Source organism: Oreochromis niloticus, linkage group LG5 (genome assembly GCF_001858045.2).
Source record: "Oreochromis niloticus isolate F11D_XX linkage group LG5, O_niloticus_UMD_NMBU, whole genome shotgun sequence".
Classification (NCBI taxonomy): domain Eukaryota; kingdom Metazoa; phylum Chordata; class Actinopteri; order Cichliformes; family Cichlidae; genus Oreochromis; species Oreochromis niloticus.
This window is the reverse complement of record NC_031970.2, coordinates 7393267-7406156: the sequence shown is the minus strand read 5'-3', so window position 1 is coordinate 7406156 and position 12890 is coordinate 7393267. Positions and strand designations below refer to the sequence as shown.

The window sequence follows — 12890 nt, the reverse complement described above, 5'->3', positions numbered from 1 at the left end:
GCATTTATCTTACAAAGTAGCCCTTTTCAACAAATCTGTGCTGCATGAAATTTAGAATAACAGCCTCTAAACTTAATGCTAGCAAATGGAAAGTATATCTGTAAAATTAGTTAAAGTTAAAATTCTCAAACACAAGAGGTTTAAAAGCCTCACAACTACAAGCTTTTTTTCTCAAAACATGGCAAAGCTATATTTTTAACTACTAAAATGGGTGGGTTTTTTCATGCAAATAAATTGATCCTTTTACATAAATCCATTTTGAGAGTGCATTCAGTACTTACACCTTGTGAAAACTGAGTAATAGCTTGGCACATCTTTCTTATGACACGGAACAGGTGTTATGAAGCTACTTGATAGGTATGGTAATTGCTGCCAACCCAAAGACTTCAAGACGCCAGCCTTGATTCTTTAGGAAGTGTAGAGATAAATAAGCTCCTTTAATGAGAATCTAAGTCATGCTGAGCTTCTACACTCTTGGATAAGCAACACAACTCATCCCCTGCAGGGATTACACAATGTAGTTCTTCAGCTGAACATCACCTTCATTCAGCTACAGAAACATCTGCAGTGTGCTGTTATATGGTTGTTTTGGGTGCATGCCACACCAACAGTAATGACTTAAGTGTAATCTGATTGCTCTAAACAGATGATCTAATGACTCAGTGTGTTTAGTGTCCTGGTTTGTGTGCACTTGGAAGTCTTTATTTAGAACGGCTAAACTTCAGAAAATGCAAGAATGAAAAGTTCATGCTGTGTTACAGCTCATTATAAGATACGGGCTAATACTGCAATTAAATGTTTCCACCTTACTGTAATTAGCAATGGTTTGACACTCTCTTTAAATTTGTTTCTTACTTAATATAACCTAACAGAATAATCATTTGAATTAAATGGCCATCAATTTTCAGAAGGTTCACACAGGCATTCAGCTGAGATAGAGGAGATTTTGCTGGCACATAATATGGCTCAGTGAGCAGAGCCATAAAACAGTTGACTGCCTGATGATAACTGACAACTACAAATCAGAGATATACACAAGATTGGACAAACCCCAGAAAGATGGATGCCATAATACATAAGCACACACAAATATACACACACACACACACACATCACATGTTGAGTCAATATGCTCGTCCTCCGGATTCTTTAGACACTTAACTCCTGCCATTTATACAGGTAAAAAAAACCCCAAAAAAACAAAGATTGGCAAGAGTGGGTTGAACAGATGGCAAAAGAGAACACAAAGGTGAAGTAAATTAGTCAATTGAAGGCATTTCCTCCTAATTTGAAAACAAAGGAATAGTTGAATGACACAAGTGGCGCTTGATAAAAGACAAAGAAAGGCCTAGACAGAGAAAGGGAGCAGGGAAAATCCAGAGGCATTGGCTGAGTGATCATTTGTGTCTCATCCTTTACCCCAATGGCACAGAGCTCAATCAAATTCTCTTCATTCTTGACCATGCATTAGCTTAGCAAGCAGAGACCTTCTTTCACTCCCTCAATTAAATTTCCACCCGCACATAATTAACGACTGTTTTGTCCACAGATCAATAATGTGCCTGTTCATTAAAAGTCCCTTTGCTCCCTTAAAGATCCCTTTGCTTAGTTCACTATGGCATCTGAGAAAGGGGTAGCACCTAACAAGTTTTCTATTGCAGCTTCATGTCTCTGGATTTTTTCCCTTTTCTTTTTTCTTCAACTAGTGCAGAGTAAAGAAGAAAGCCAAACTCGCAAGAAATGAGGGAAGCTTCCGAAATTAAGAACAATGACTTGGGGAAACTTTGAGTGCCCGACTCATAGTAGCAGTCCTAGTCTGACTCTTTATCTCATAGGGGCAGTTACTATATTTATAGTTCAAAACAAAAGAGAAACAACATGTACTGTAAGACAAACAAGTACTACATGTACATGTACTAACTATACATTCCTGCCCTGGTATTAACTGTAATGTCCACGTCAGTTCCACAAACTATCACCACTTTCTGTGATGCACAAACAAAAGACCTGTCTTGTACTTTTTGAAAGATAAAAGATCAATAAAGATTTAACATGGAGCATGCCAACCACCTGCCATAGCTAACACACAGAATTATTACACCAGAGGTTCTTTCAACCTCAAGGTTATACACACACACACACACACACACACACACACACACACACACACACACACACACACCTACACACACACACACACACACAGATTCACATTCACAAACACTTTTCCCAGTGTAATGACCAGACTGCACTATGCTGTTGCCTCTTGCCTCTCCCATCTGCTACGGAACCACAACATCTCAAGAGATAACAGAGTTTGAACACACAGCAGTCCCAAACTGGGATATGTTTTTATTGTTTTTATAGGATTACACAATATCTTTAAATTAAAGTACAAAATTTCTTTGCACCAGCTAGAAGAAGTTCAAGTAAGGTCAGCTGTAACAATTTTACTTGTGTAGTTCTGTTTTGTGGCCATTCCTTTGAAAGATTTTCAAAGTTTAATCTCAACTTTGTTTAAATTCAACTTTACTTGACTTTACTGTTCATACTGGACTTAATAAAGGCTGACAGCAAATCAAATCCAATATCTTAGGTAGTCTTCATAAAGGACATGACAGAAGGTATTTGCCAGAACATGTTTTTAGGTGTACCCCGCCTCTCGCCCTATGACAGCTGGAATAGGCTCCAGCGCCCCCCGCGACCCTGAAAAGGATAAGCGGAAGTGAATGGATGGATGTTTTTAGGCTGTGCAGGTCAGTCTTTGTAACAATACAGGCCAATTAATACATGTACTGTCATGCTGTAGACCTTTAAAGAACAGATTTGAAATTTGTGAAATTTTCTAAGATATTGTGTACAATAATAGCAATACTCACTTGCTGATTTATTGATACTTGAAAATTGGCCTGCAGGTTGCAATTTATATATACTGGTTCAGTTGCAGTAGGCATCCCCGTTGGGATTGCGTCAGGAAGGACATATCATGTAAAACTCTGCCATATCAAGCATCCAGGGCTGCCAAGCTTCTGTTATTATTATTCAGACTATGTCAGTGTCTAACATTTTTATCATCCCTTGAAACTGAAGACAGCTTTTTTGTATCACACCTTAAATAATAATGTCTCACGTTACAGCCTTATTCCAAAATGGGATGAATTGATTTCTCACCTGAAAATTCCATGACCAATATGTATATATCATGGATATAAGTATTCACAGCCCTTGTTCAGTACTTGGTTGAAGCTCTTGGCAGCAGTTACAGCCTCAAGCCATTTTGAGTATGATGCTGCAAACTTGGTACACATATTTATTGAAAGTTTCTTCTATTCTTCTTTGGAGAACCTCTCAAGCTCAATCAAGTTGGGCCTGGTGGTTCCATTCTTCTTCCATTTACAGATAATGGAGGCCATTGTGATTTATTGTGACCTTCATTGCTGCAGAGATTTTTCTGTACCTTTCCCCTGATCTGTGCCTTGATACAATCCTGTCTCAGAGATACACAGACAATTCCTGGACTTCATTGATTGGTTTGTGCACTGACATCCACTGTCAACTATGATACCATATATAGACAGGTGTGTGCCCTTCCAAATAATGTTCAATTAGGTGAATTTACCAAAGGTGGACTCCAGCCAAGTTGTTGAGAAAAATCTGACAAATGATCAGTGGAAACAAGATATATACACATTTATACAAGCAAACCCTAAAGTCATCATTGGGTGTTGTGCGCAGAATATTGAGTGTGGTGAAGAATAACTTTGAATAATGTTTAGTAATATTTGAGGTTAATATATACTGAGTTGACAATACGGCCTTTTCAAATTTTAAATTCCTAGGTTATAATGTTAATTAATTAGTTTATATTTTTTGAACAGAATGTCATTTTTATGCATAAAAAGACACATTTTAGACACAAAATCTGCCAAAATAGTAGTATCCCTAGATTTTTAAAAAATCTGCACTAGATTTCAACATTCTAATGGTGATGTAATCTGAAGATGGATGGCTCAGTTATTACTCTTTTTAGTTTGTGCCTTTGTTTTGCTTAGTTTTGTAGGAAAATGGGAAATGGGAAAATCTAAAGTTAGATTCACAGTAAAAAGTAGCCATGTGTTGTTGTAGCATTATTACATAATCTAACAAGAGGCAGGAAAACGGCTGATAACAGAACAGCAGAAATGAAAAATGCAAGGAAATAAACTGACAACCATTTTTCATGAAGCACTCTATCCCAAATATTCCCTTCATCTGTTTGTATGTGAGGACCCAATTTTTCAGAGCCAATTTAGAACTATTCCACCCATGGTCACTCTTGCTGCAGATGAATTCCCTTGTGTAACATCTGGCAGTCTCTAGGCACTGTGCATCCCTCTATTTACTCCCTTTCTCATAAGCTAGTGTAAAATTGGCCCTTTGAATCTTCACCACAGTTGATTCCTCATTCAGTGAGGCAGCAGTTCCCAGTGCGTAGTCAAAATCTTTCTTTATTTTGTGTAATATGCTAAACACTGCCACATAAGTTCTCTCTGTCTGTTTCTTTAGACGGATGAATGTGGCAGAACAGCTCTGAATTCCCATGCTCCCAGTGCTATGATGTGTGCCAGTCTCCTGGATTATGAGACATATGGAGGTATGTGAGTACACAAGCTAGAGCAAATGAACTCAGAGAGACTAGCACACTATCATATGCAAACAGTTACAGATAGTCTACAAAGTGTATGCATAAATACTGTGATGGGAAAAACCAATATAGACATGCACTCATCCATAAACATAAAAATTCACACATTGTTAAATCTTGCATATTACAAATTTTAGTGCAGTAAGAGAGTTTAAATTTTGGAAATGCCTAAAAACCCCAACTTAGATATGCGGACTTAAGAGTAATATTTTCATTTTAAGAAGTTAATCCAAATCTTTAGTTGTTAAACCGCAGGGGCTGGAGGAACACACTCTAAAGAGCACTTCCCTTTCCCATTATATAATAGGGCCAAAGCAAAACTGTTTCTTAAGATTAAATGTAAATTTGAATTGCTGTTAAACATTAATAGCTGACTAATTAAAATAGAAATGTGGACCAGCATATAAGCTGAATCACTGCAGCATGAATAATGCTGCTTTAAAATGATGAAAAAAAATCAGATCTTTTGTGTTTTGACCTTGTTTTCTTGCATTATTTATAAAACTGCAGTAGTTCAAATGGACATAAAATAAGCGTAAAACAGACGTGGAAAAGAGGGAGGGCTCCAATACAGCCTCGTAGGCCACATTGTGTTCTGCTGATGGCCGCCATCTGTCCTGTGAAACTAGACCACAAAGGTCACTTTCATTTTGACAACTTATTGTCAAAGTATAAGTTTGTGTATGTGTGTGTGAAGGTCTTTGTGTTGCTGAAAGTACCAGTTTCTCTGTGTGTGCAGTAAGTCTTTTTTTCATCAGTGCTGAGGGATTTAAAGCTAGTAATGCCTTATCCTGGCTTGGTACCAGTGACATATTTATCACTAGTCTACCTCTTTGAACTGAAGATGCTCTGGGGTGTCAAGAAAAAAAGACAATAATTCACATGTAACATCCTCTTTTTCTATGTCTTGTGATACATCTTTGAAGAACTTGCTGTTGTTGTATTTTGCTAAACCTTATATAAACACATGAAACGCATTTTCCTTCCACAGTTCTGGATTCATGCCAAATATCTTGTGGAAATGATTGATACTGCTAATGCTTGTCCACTGGAGCCAGGAAAGTTCCATTAGCATTAACACTGGAACGAGAGAGGAGCCCGTCTGCCTCTGTCCAATCATGAAAAGGATTAACCATGAGCATTTAAATTTTAACAATGAATCAACAATTAATATTTAATATTTTGTTTTCTCTGTACAAAAGCCAAAGTGTCAAAAACAAGCTGATCCACTGCGGACACGGTAGCCTCATTAATGTGAAGGGACCAGGAAATTAACATGCTCAGACAAGAAAATTACTTGGAAAGTGTCAGGGACCACTAGATTTGGAGACATTTAAAATTTTCTTTGAACTATGTCCTCATGTAGAAGCACATTACTCTCCGGGGCAATATTACAACCCTGTAGCTCAATGTTATGGTCACCAGTTATAATAATGTCACGGTTGTTTGTAAGAAGTCATGTATTTTCTGTCATTTTGGTCGGATGGATCGATCCAAGTACATGTGTTATATAAGACTTAGACACCATTTTTATGGACTAGAAAGAGTGATGAACTGGAATGACGTGGAATTTAAAAAGGCTTTGTTTTCCACTCATTTAGAAACCAGCTGCTGAATTCAATCAAAACTGACCCAGAATTCAAAAGTGAACTGAATTAAGCTACAGATTATGTTTTCAGTTTTGTCAACAGTATAATCTTTAGTGTGTGCTTGCCTTTAACAGACAGTGTGCCAAAACTGTGAGCTCAGGGACTAGATGTGTCCCGAATACACCTTGAAAGTCAAAGTTACTTTTACAACAACATCTTGTGTATACAAGCTTGTACGTTTTAATAAAAGAACCAGATATTGTGCTCTGAAAAAGTTTTTGTCCCGTTCCTGATTTCTTATTTTTTGGAACATTTGTTTCAGATCATCTATTTTCTCACAAGTCTTGGTGATCATCAAGATGATGATGCACACTTTTTATTCGTGTGAAGATTATGCTATCAGTATATAATGTGTTAATTAGCAGCTAAGCGAACCCGTTTCCTCGCTTCGGGCATGTTAAATTAGAATTATATCAATTATCGTCTTTTACCAAACTCTTGCCACAAAATCAGTGAGCCTATTGAATAAAATGTCTCTAACAAAGATTAAGAACTCTTTGCTGGAAGAGCAGTTTTTACTAAGCAGTCTGTATTTCCTGTTACAAAAGGCCAATTGATACTAATGACTTATCCCTGCAAACAAAAAAAATCACATTAATTGCTGGTATTTCCCATCACCCTTAAACCTCACCAAAATTCCTTGAGCCTGTCAGTTAACCCCTTATATACCAGCTCATTTACTAAACTAAATGGCAAACTTGGATTCGAATATTAATATCAGTGTTTTTACTGTGATAACTGCTGTGGTAAATGCTTACACAGGTACAATACGGTATCATATAATAATATTAATAGGATGACATGGCAATGTCTTCTGAAAACCAGAGCAACTTTTCATGTTACAGTAGCACTGTTACACTGTAGCTGGAAACAGAAATAAAAATAAAAAATGGAGAGATTCTTTTTTTTTTTTACAGAAAAAAGATCACAGACTCATAGCACTTTATTAAGTATGCATAGTATCTTTCAGTGCCTCAGTAAAATGCATGTGATATCACCATAACAAGTCAATTTTGACTTGGAGAACATGGTTCACAATAAGACTGGGATAAATTCCTGCAGGACATCTGCAGGCTATTTTCAATTCCTAAGGGATAGCTATGGGCTGTGTAACACTGCACACACTAATGCACAGACGCAGACACACACACACAGGCACACACACACAACAGCAGCAAAACATCACCCCCGGATGTATCAGATTATACCATGCAGTACATTCAATTACATCTGATGGCAGATGGTGTAAACAAAATCAAACACACGTAATCTTGAGGATTGGATCCTTCAGTGAGTTATTAACCCTGATATTCAAAAACCTGACTAAGGACTAGACATATTAAGGCAAGGAGCAGTCTGTGAGGCATCTGAGCTGAGTCATATCTTTTTTAAACTACTTGTTTAATTTTTTTTTTCAGTTTTATTATAATCACATGTTTGTTACACTAAATGCAATGAAACTGTTGTACATACAAATATGATATGACATATGATATGAAATAATCTTTTTTTTTTTTCTTTTTTTTAGATTAAGCTTACCTACAGTGGTGATATAGTTTGATACTTTAGAGTGGTGTATAGGGGTACTTTCTTTGGCATACCAATTTATGTATGCAATACTACAACACACAAAGATCTATGGTTGGTAACAACACAAAATTGCACAGTAAGCGTCTTCATTTGTATTGTCTTAAAAAGATGTGTAAGATTTCCAGGTCAATGCAAGCATTAAAGCAGATAATAGGTAGGCAAATTAAACAGATTGCTGGTCAGTTTGCTAATGGTTGTCTAAACACTTTTTAAAATTATTAGAATTGAGAAACTAAGCAGACCTTATTACCTCATTGCCCATGGCATATGTAAATAACAGACTCACCATCCCTCAGCCAGATGACCTTGCTGACACTCTGTGCGAATGATGGCTCTCAGGTCCTTCAGGTTGTCTTTATTATGCCATCTAACATTAGTCTCTCTCGAACACTGTGTCTCCTCTTCGACTTCTGAAAAATAAAACATACCCTAGAGTGAATTTCTTTGTTTGTTCCAGTTTAAATAAATTAATCCCCCAGTTAGATTTTTAATGGGAGTGTTAGGGGCAGGTGGGATGGTGGAAACGAGGAGGAAAGAGAGGGAGGCAATTTGCTAATGGAACAGAGAAAAATGGTGTATGGGCCCAGGATGAAAAAGGAGGAGAAAAAAGAGATGAGAAAAAAAAACCTTGGTCTGTCTGGAGAGTAAGAGACTGAGCTATAGAGCGGGCGCTAAAGTGGTTTTAAAAAAGATCATTAACTGCCATCTTCATCTCAGGTGCAAGGTTAGAGAGTGAGGGATACTTCAAGAAACATAGGAGAGTGGAAGAGATTTAGATCTGCAATGCCCCCCCAAGCCCACCCCTACACACACACATGCATACCCTCATACCCCCACATCCTCTCACCCTGATGCAGCCACTGCACACTCCTGTCCTACACAACGACTGTCTGCCACTCTTACCTTGAGGGTAAGATGCAGTGGACCCTTGAGACTGTGACACAGGTATTTAACTATTAATTACTGTGCAACTGGAGTCTACAAACTTTGTCCTGATACCCAGTTGCCCTGTAACTGCATGTTCAAATTAGAAGGCACAGACTCAGTCAGCAACATGACGCTCCAGGATTTAGGCCTCTTAATTTGGTAGAACAGTATTTACAGTTTATCATGTCGCGCTTCAATGGAAATCACAAGGACTTGGTTAGATGTTCGTTTGATTGAAGCATGAATAGATATTTTTTGGTGTGCATATTGCAATTATTATGGCTATATACTGTAAAGGGCTCCAAAAAACTATGCAGAATATTTATGAAATAATCTTTGGTGAGTGAATGTTCCCAGATATTACTCGTGTGTGTGACATTTTTATCCAGCTCTTGAAGCTGAAGAGAGCCTTTTTGTGCCACAGCTTAAACAGTACATAGTGTCAGTATCATGTTTTAATTCACAATGGAACCTAAATCTCTTTTAATCACTGCAAATGACAGTGTAGCCAGATAAGGCTGACACAATATGAAAAGGGGAATCAGTTGTATCCAAATCAGCCTGCAAAAGAATGCTAACCTTGAATAATGTTCAATTACTTTTGAGGCTAATACATGCTGAATCAACAATACCGCCTTAGTATTTTAAACCATTAGATTAAACAGCTATCTGATTAGATTAGATGTTTTGTAAGGACTGTGATATTTCATGCATAAGAGGACACATTTACACACAAGCTGCAAAGGCTGTGTGCATGTACCACAGAGCAGCGACCCGGTACCACTTGTGTTTACACAGTCGTTAAAGACTATTGTAGGATATATCACATGCTTGGTTAACCATATCATTCTAATAGACTGCTAAGAATAGGGGTATTTTGATCAAGTGGATAAGAGGCCCTTGCGGATACAAAGAAAGCAGTTTAACAAATACCTACAGAAATTTGACTCTAAACAAAGTAATGCTGTGATCAAGTGAATGTGAACTCAAGGAAAAAAAAGTTGAAGCAAAAGTGAATGGCATAACATTGATTTTCTACTATGATCATTTATCTATTCACCACAAACAAAGTATAGAAAACAAAAGGAATCTTCTGGAGACTGCAGCTAAACAGTTGCAATGGGCCTTGCTGAGATCCTGAAGCTTATCGTGATCAAAAGCCGCATGATGCGGAATCCTCACTGGGCTTGAGATTGTTACATTGTTTTTTATTTGTTTGTTATTATCATTCTGTCCATCCACTCCTTTTTCCCCTCTAATTGCCTCTGTGAAGGGACTTTTATCATTTTAGATATCATCGTTATAGTCCCCTGACTTGAAAAAATACAGAAGTCAGTGAATACGGGTATGCATCTTAATTAGTTGTTTAGAATGGTGATGAGACGTTTTACTTTTTAACCATTTCACTGTTTCATTGAGTGCTGAAAAAGAATCTAAATCATTTTTCACATTATGAGAAAGGAAATAGGAGGAATACCCCAAAATAAAATGATCTTTACATCTTCTAATCATCACACCATGCCCTCTTTTGCATAGTCACATGGACTCCCCGAGAGCAGAGAATGCAGTCCTCTGAGAAGCAGCCATCCCAAATCCTATACTGCTTTTTCACCTCCCAGTGTGTATATTTTCTGCTGCATGCTGTGGCTCTGGGGGTGTTTTACACTGATTCCTGGGAGGCAGGAGTCTATTTATACAGGATCTTAAAACAGGATAGTCATACACCTCCCACCTCCCAGCTCCACCCTTGCAGCACCAGCTTTAGGTGACACACAGCCACATGATAGCCCAATCTAATCTTTTAATCGCTCTGGTAACTTCATGTCTCAGGGTGAGTTGGAGCAAGCTAACGGTGGGGATGGAAAATCGTCTGCAGAGATATGATATGATCCTTGAACACGTAACAAAAAAACCACACACACACAAACTCCCATGCACACTTATACACACTGTCCCGCTCCACCCCATCCCCAGAGTACTATGGCGAAGCCTCATGTATCTGTGGGTATTAACAGATCAGCACAGAGCTGTAGCCACCCTGCTTTAAAGTCTTTTCTTGAGGTAGTGCTTCAGAAGCCTGCTGCAGAGGAGGATAAACGCACAGCAATCCCCCAGGCCCAGTGCCTCCTCAGCTCCTTCTTTGCTGCCCCCACCTTCTCCTCCATTCCTCACTTATCCTCACTTTCCTTCCATCCCTTATTATTTGTCTCCCTCTTCTTTTCCTCAGCATCTCATTCTTTCTGTAACACTCCTTGTCCCCACCTTCCCTTTGGCCTTTTATAGTATTCTACTTTTCATGTCTACTTATCGTCATCCTCTCCCATTTTGTGTCCATCACTTTCTCGAGCCTTTGCCCCCACGTCGTTTTCTTTCTACTTCAGATCTCGGTAACAAATAAGGCTTATTATTATTGCCATAAAGTAGCATCTCAATCTGTGAAGACACAGAGACACTGCAGAGAGTGAGGATGGCAAGGGGGAGAATATGCAGTGAAACTAAAGTTAATGAACATGAAAAAATGCCGTGTAACCTCTGTCATAAGAACAAGCCCCAGTCACACATTTCTAGAGACCAGTTGGCTACCCCCTGGCCAGGTGTAATTGATCACAAAGAGCTATAGAGAACCGCACTGAAAACCTCTTTGTGAATGTTCTGGTTGCTAACAAATTTCCACAGTTGCAATTTGCATGGAAGATGCTGCTTTGTCCACCAACACTCACTAACTACAGAGTACTACTGAAACTATGAAAAAGAGACTGTTTACACTCAAAGTAAAAACAACCTGTGGGGTCCTAGGGGGTTGCCAACCAGTCTCTAGACCTGAGTGACTATGGCCTTAGGTTAATTATGCGGTAAGGTAAATCTGAAAAACTAAAGAAAAAAAAAAGATTACAAAACAAACTTCTCTGGAGTGGGGGTTGCAACCGCACAGAATAAATAATAGATGACAATATTTTCCGAATGTTGTCAGAACTTATTTTTTCAGGACCAAAACTCCAAACACTAGCACTACCTGACAGCCAACTTAAGCACTGAGGAAAATCGAGGTTGTGAAAGTGAGGTCAAGATAACAGTCCTGAAAATAACTAAAAAATAACAGTATAACTATTAGTCAAAAAGTATTTTTGGTGGGGCTACATGGCATTTGAATATATTTTTATAATCTACAATTGTGCCATATTACGACCTCTTTGATTTTTTGATTTTTTATTTTTCTCTCTTCACTCTGTGATTTCTCTTCCTCTACCCAACAGAGTGACTGATTGGAAGCATAAATTATCTGTGTACAAATATAACATTTATTGTGACTTGTAAACTTGTAAACCAATGTAATGAGAGACATACCACATTTTTGTGTAATGGTTGACTTAATGGCGATCAAATTCTGTTTTTTTTAACATACATCTGTATGTGTGCTGTCAATGAGTCCCTGGGGACATCCTAGAGATTCTGCAATCCAAAAGCACTGAGAGACTAATGTGGTCAATATATTGCATTGACACCCTGCCAAGACACAGAGGCAGAACGAGTTCATTGCATTTGGTTTAAAAAGGAAAAAAAAAACAAGACTCTAGAGCAAATTGTATTTCTTTTGGGGTAAAAGTAAAAGCTACACTATATTCATCAATCCTTGTCAGGGTGTTATTCATTAAAAGCAAAAAATAAAAAAATAAAAGGAAAGAATAAGAAAAAAACTTGAAATAATGCTTGAAATGTGCTTGAAATAATTTTGTAAGTGAGAAAGGAGTTAAAAAAGCTAAAAACTGCTGCAAATATAATCCTTGTTAAAGACTAGACAGAGAGAGGCGTGTAAATAAAGTGACAGAGAGACATGTAGACAAATACTTTGCCATTCAAACACACAGAATGACAGATGAACATGAAGGCAGACTGACAGGCAGACCAGGGAAGGCTAAGTAGGCTGAATCCAAATTAAGCTGATCAGTGCTCACTGTGAGTTAATCTAGTTATGTGGATAAAGGACTTCCCTATGGCTAAAAACACAGCAAGTTATGAGTCAGAGTGTGTGTGTGTGTCTG

At 37.9% G+C, this 12890-nt stretch overlaps 1 protein-coding gene across 2 annotated transcripts in view; it reads right to left on the bottom strand.

Moving 5' to 3' along the window:
• The window catches only part of cdh22 (cadherin 22), a 157937-nt gene that overhangs the window by 105945 nt on the left and 39102 nt on the right, over positions 1-12890 (bottom strand). Inside the window, exon 2 of one of the 2 annotated variants that reach the window (XM_003456111.5) lies at positions 8210-8333. The exons of the other annotated variant lie outside the window; for it this stretch is intronic. The gene's annotated coding sequence lies outside the window, so the exon portion shown is untranslated. The remainder of the gene's footprint in view (positions 1-8209; positions 8334-12890) is intronic. 2 annotated transcript variants of the gene reach the window in all.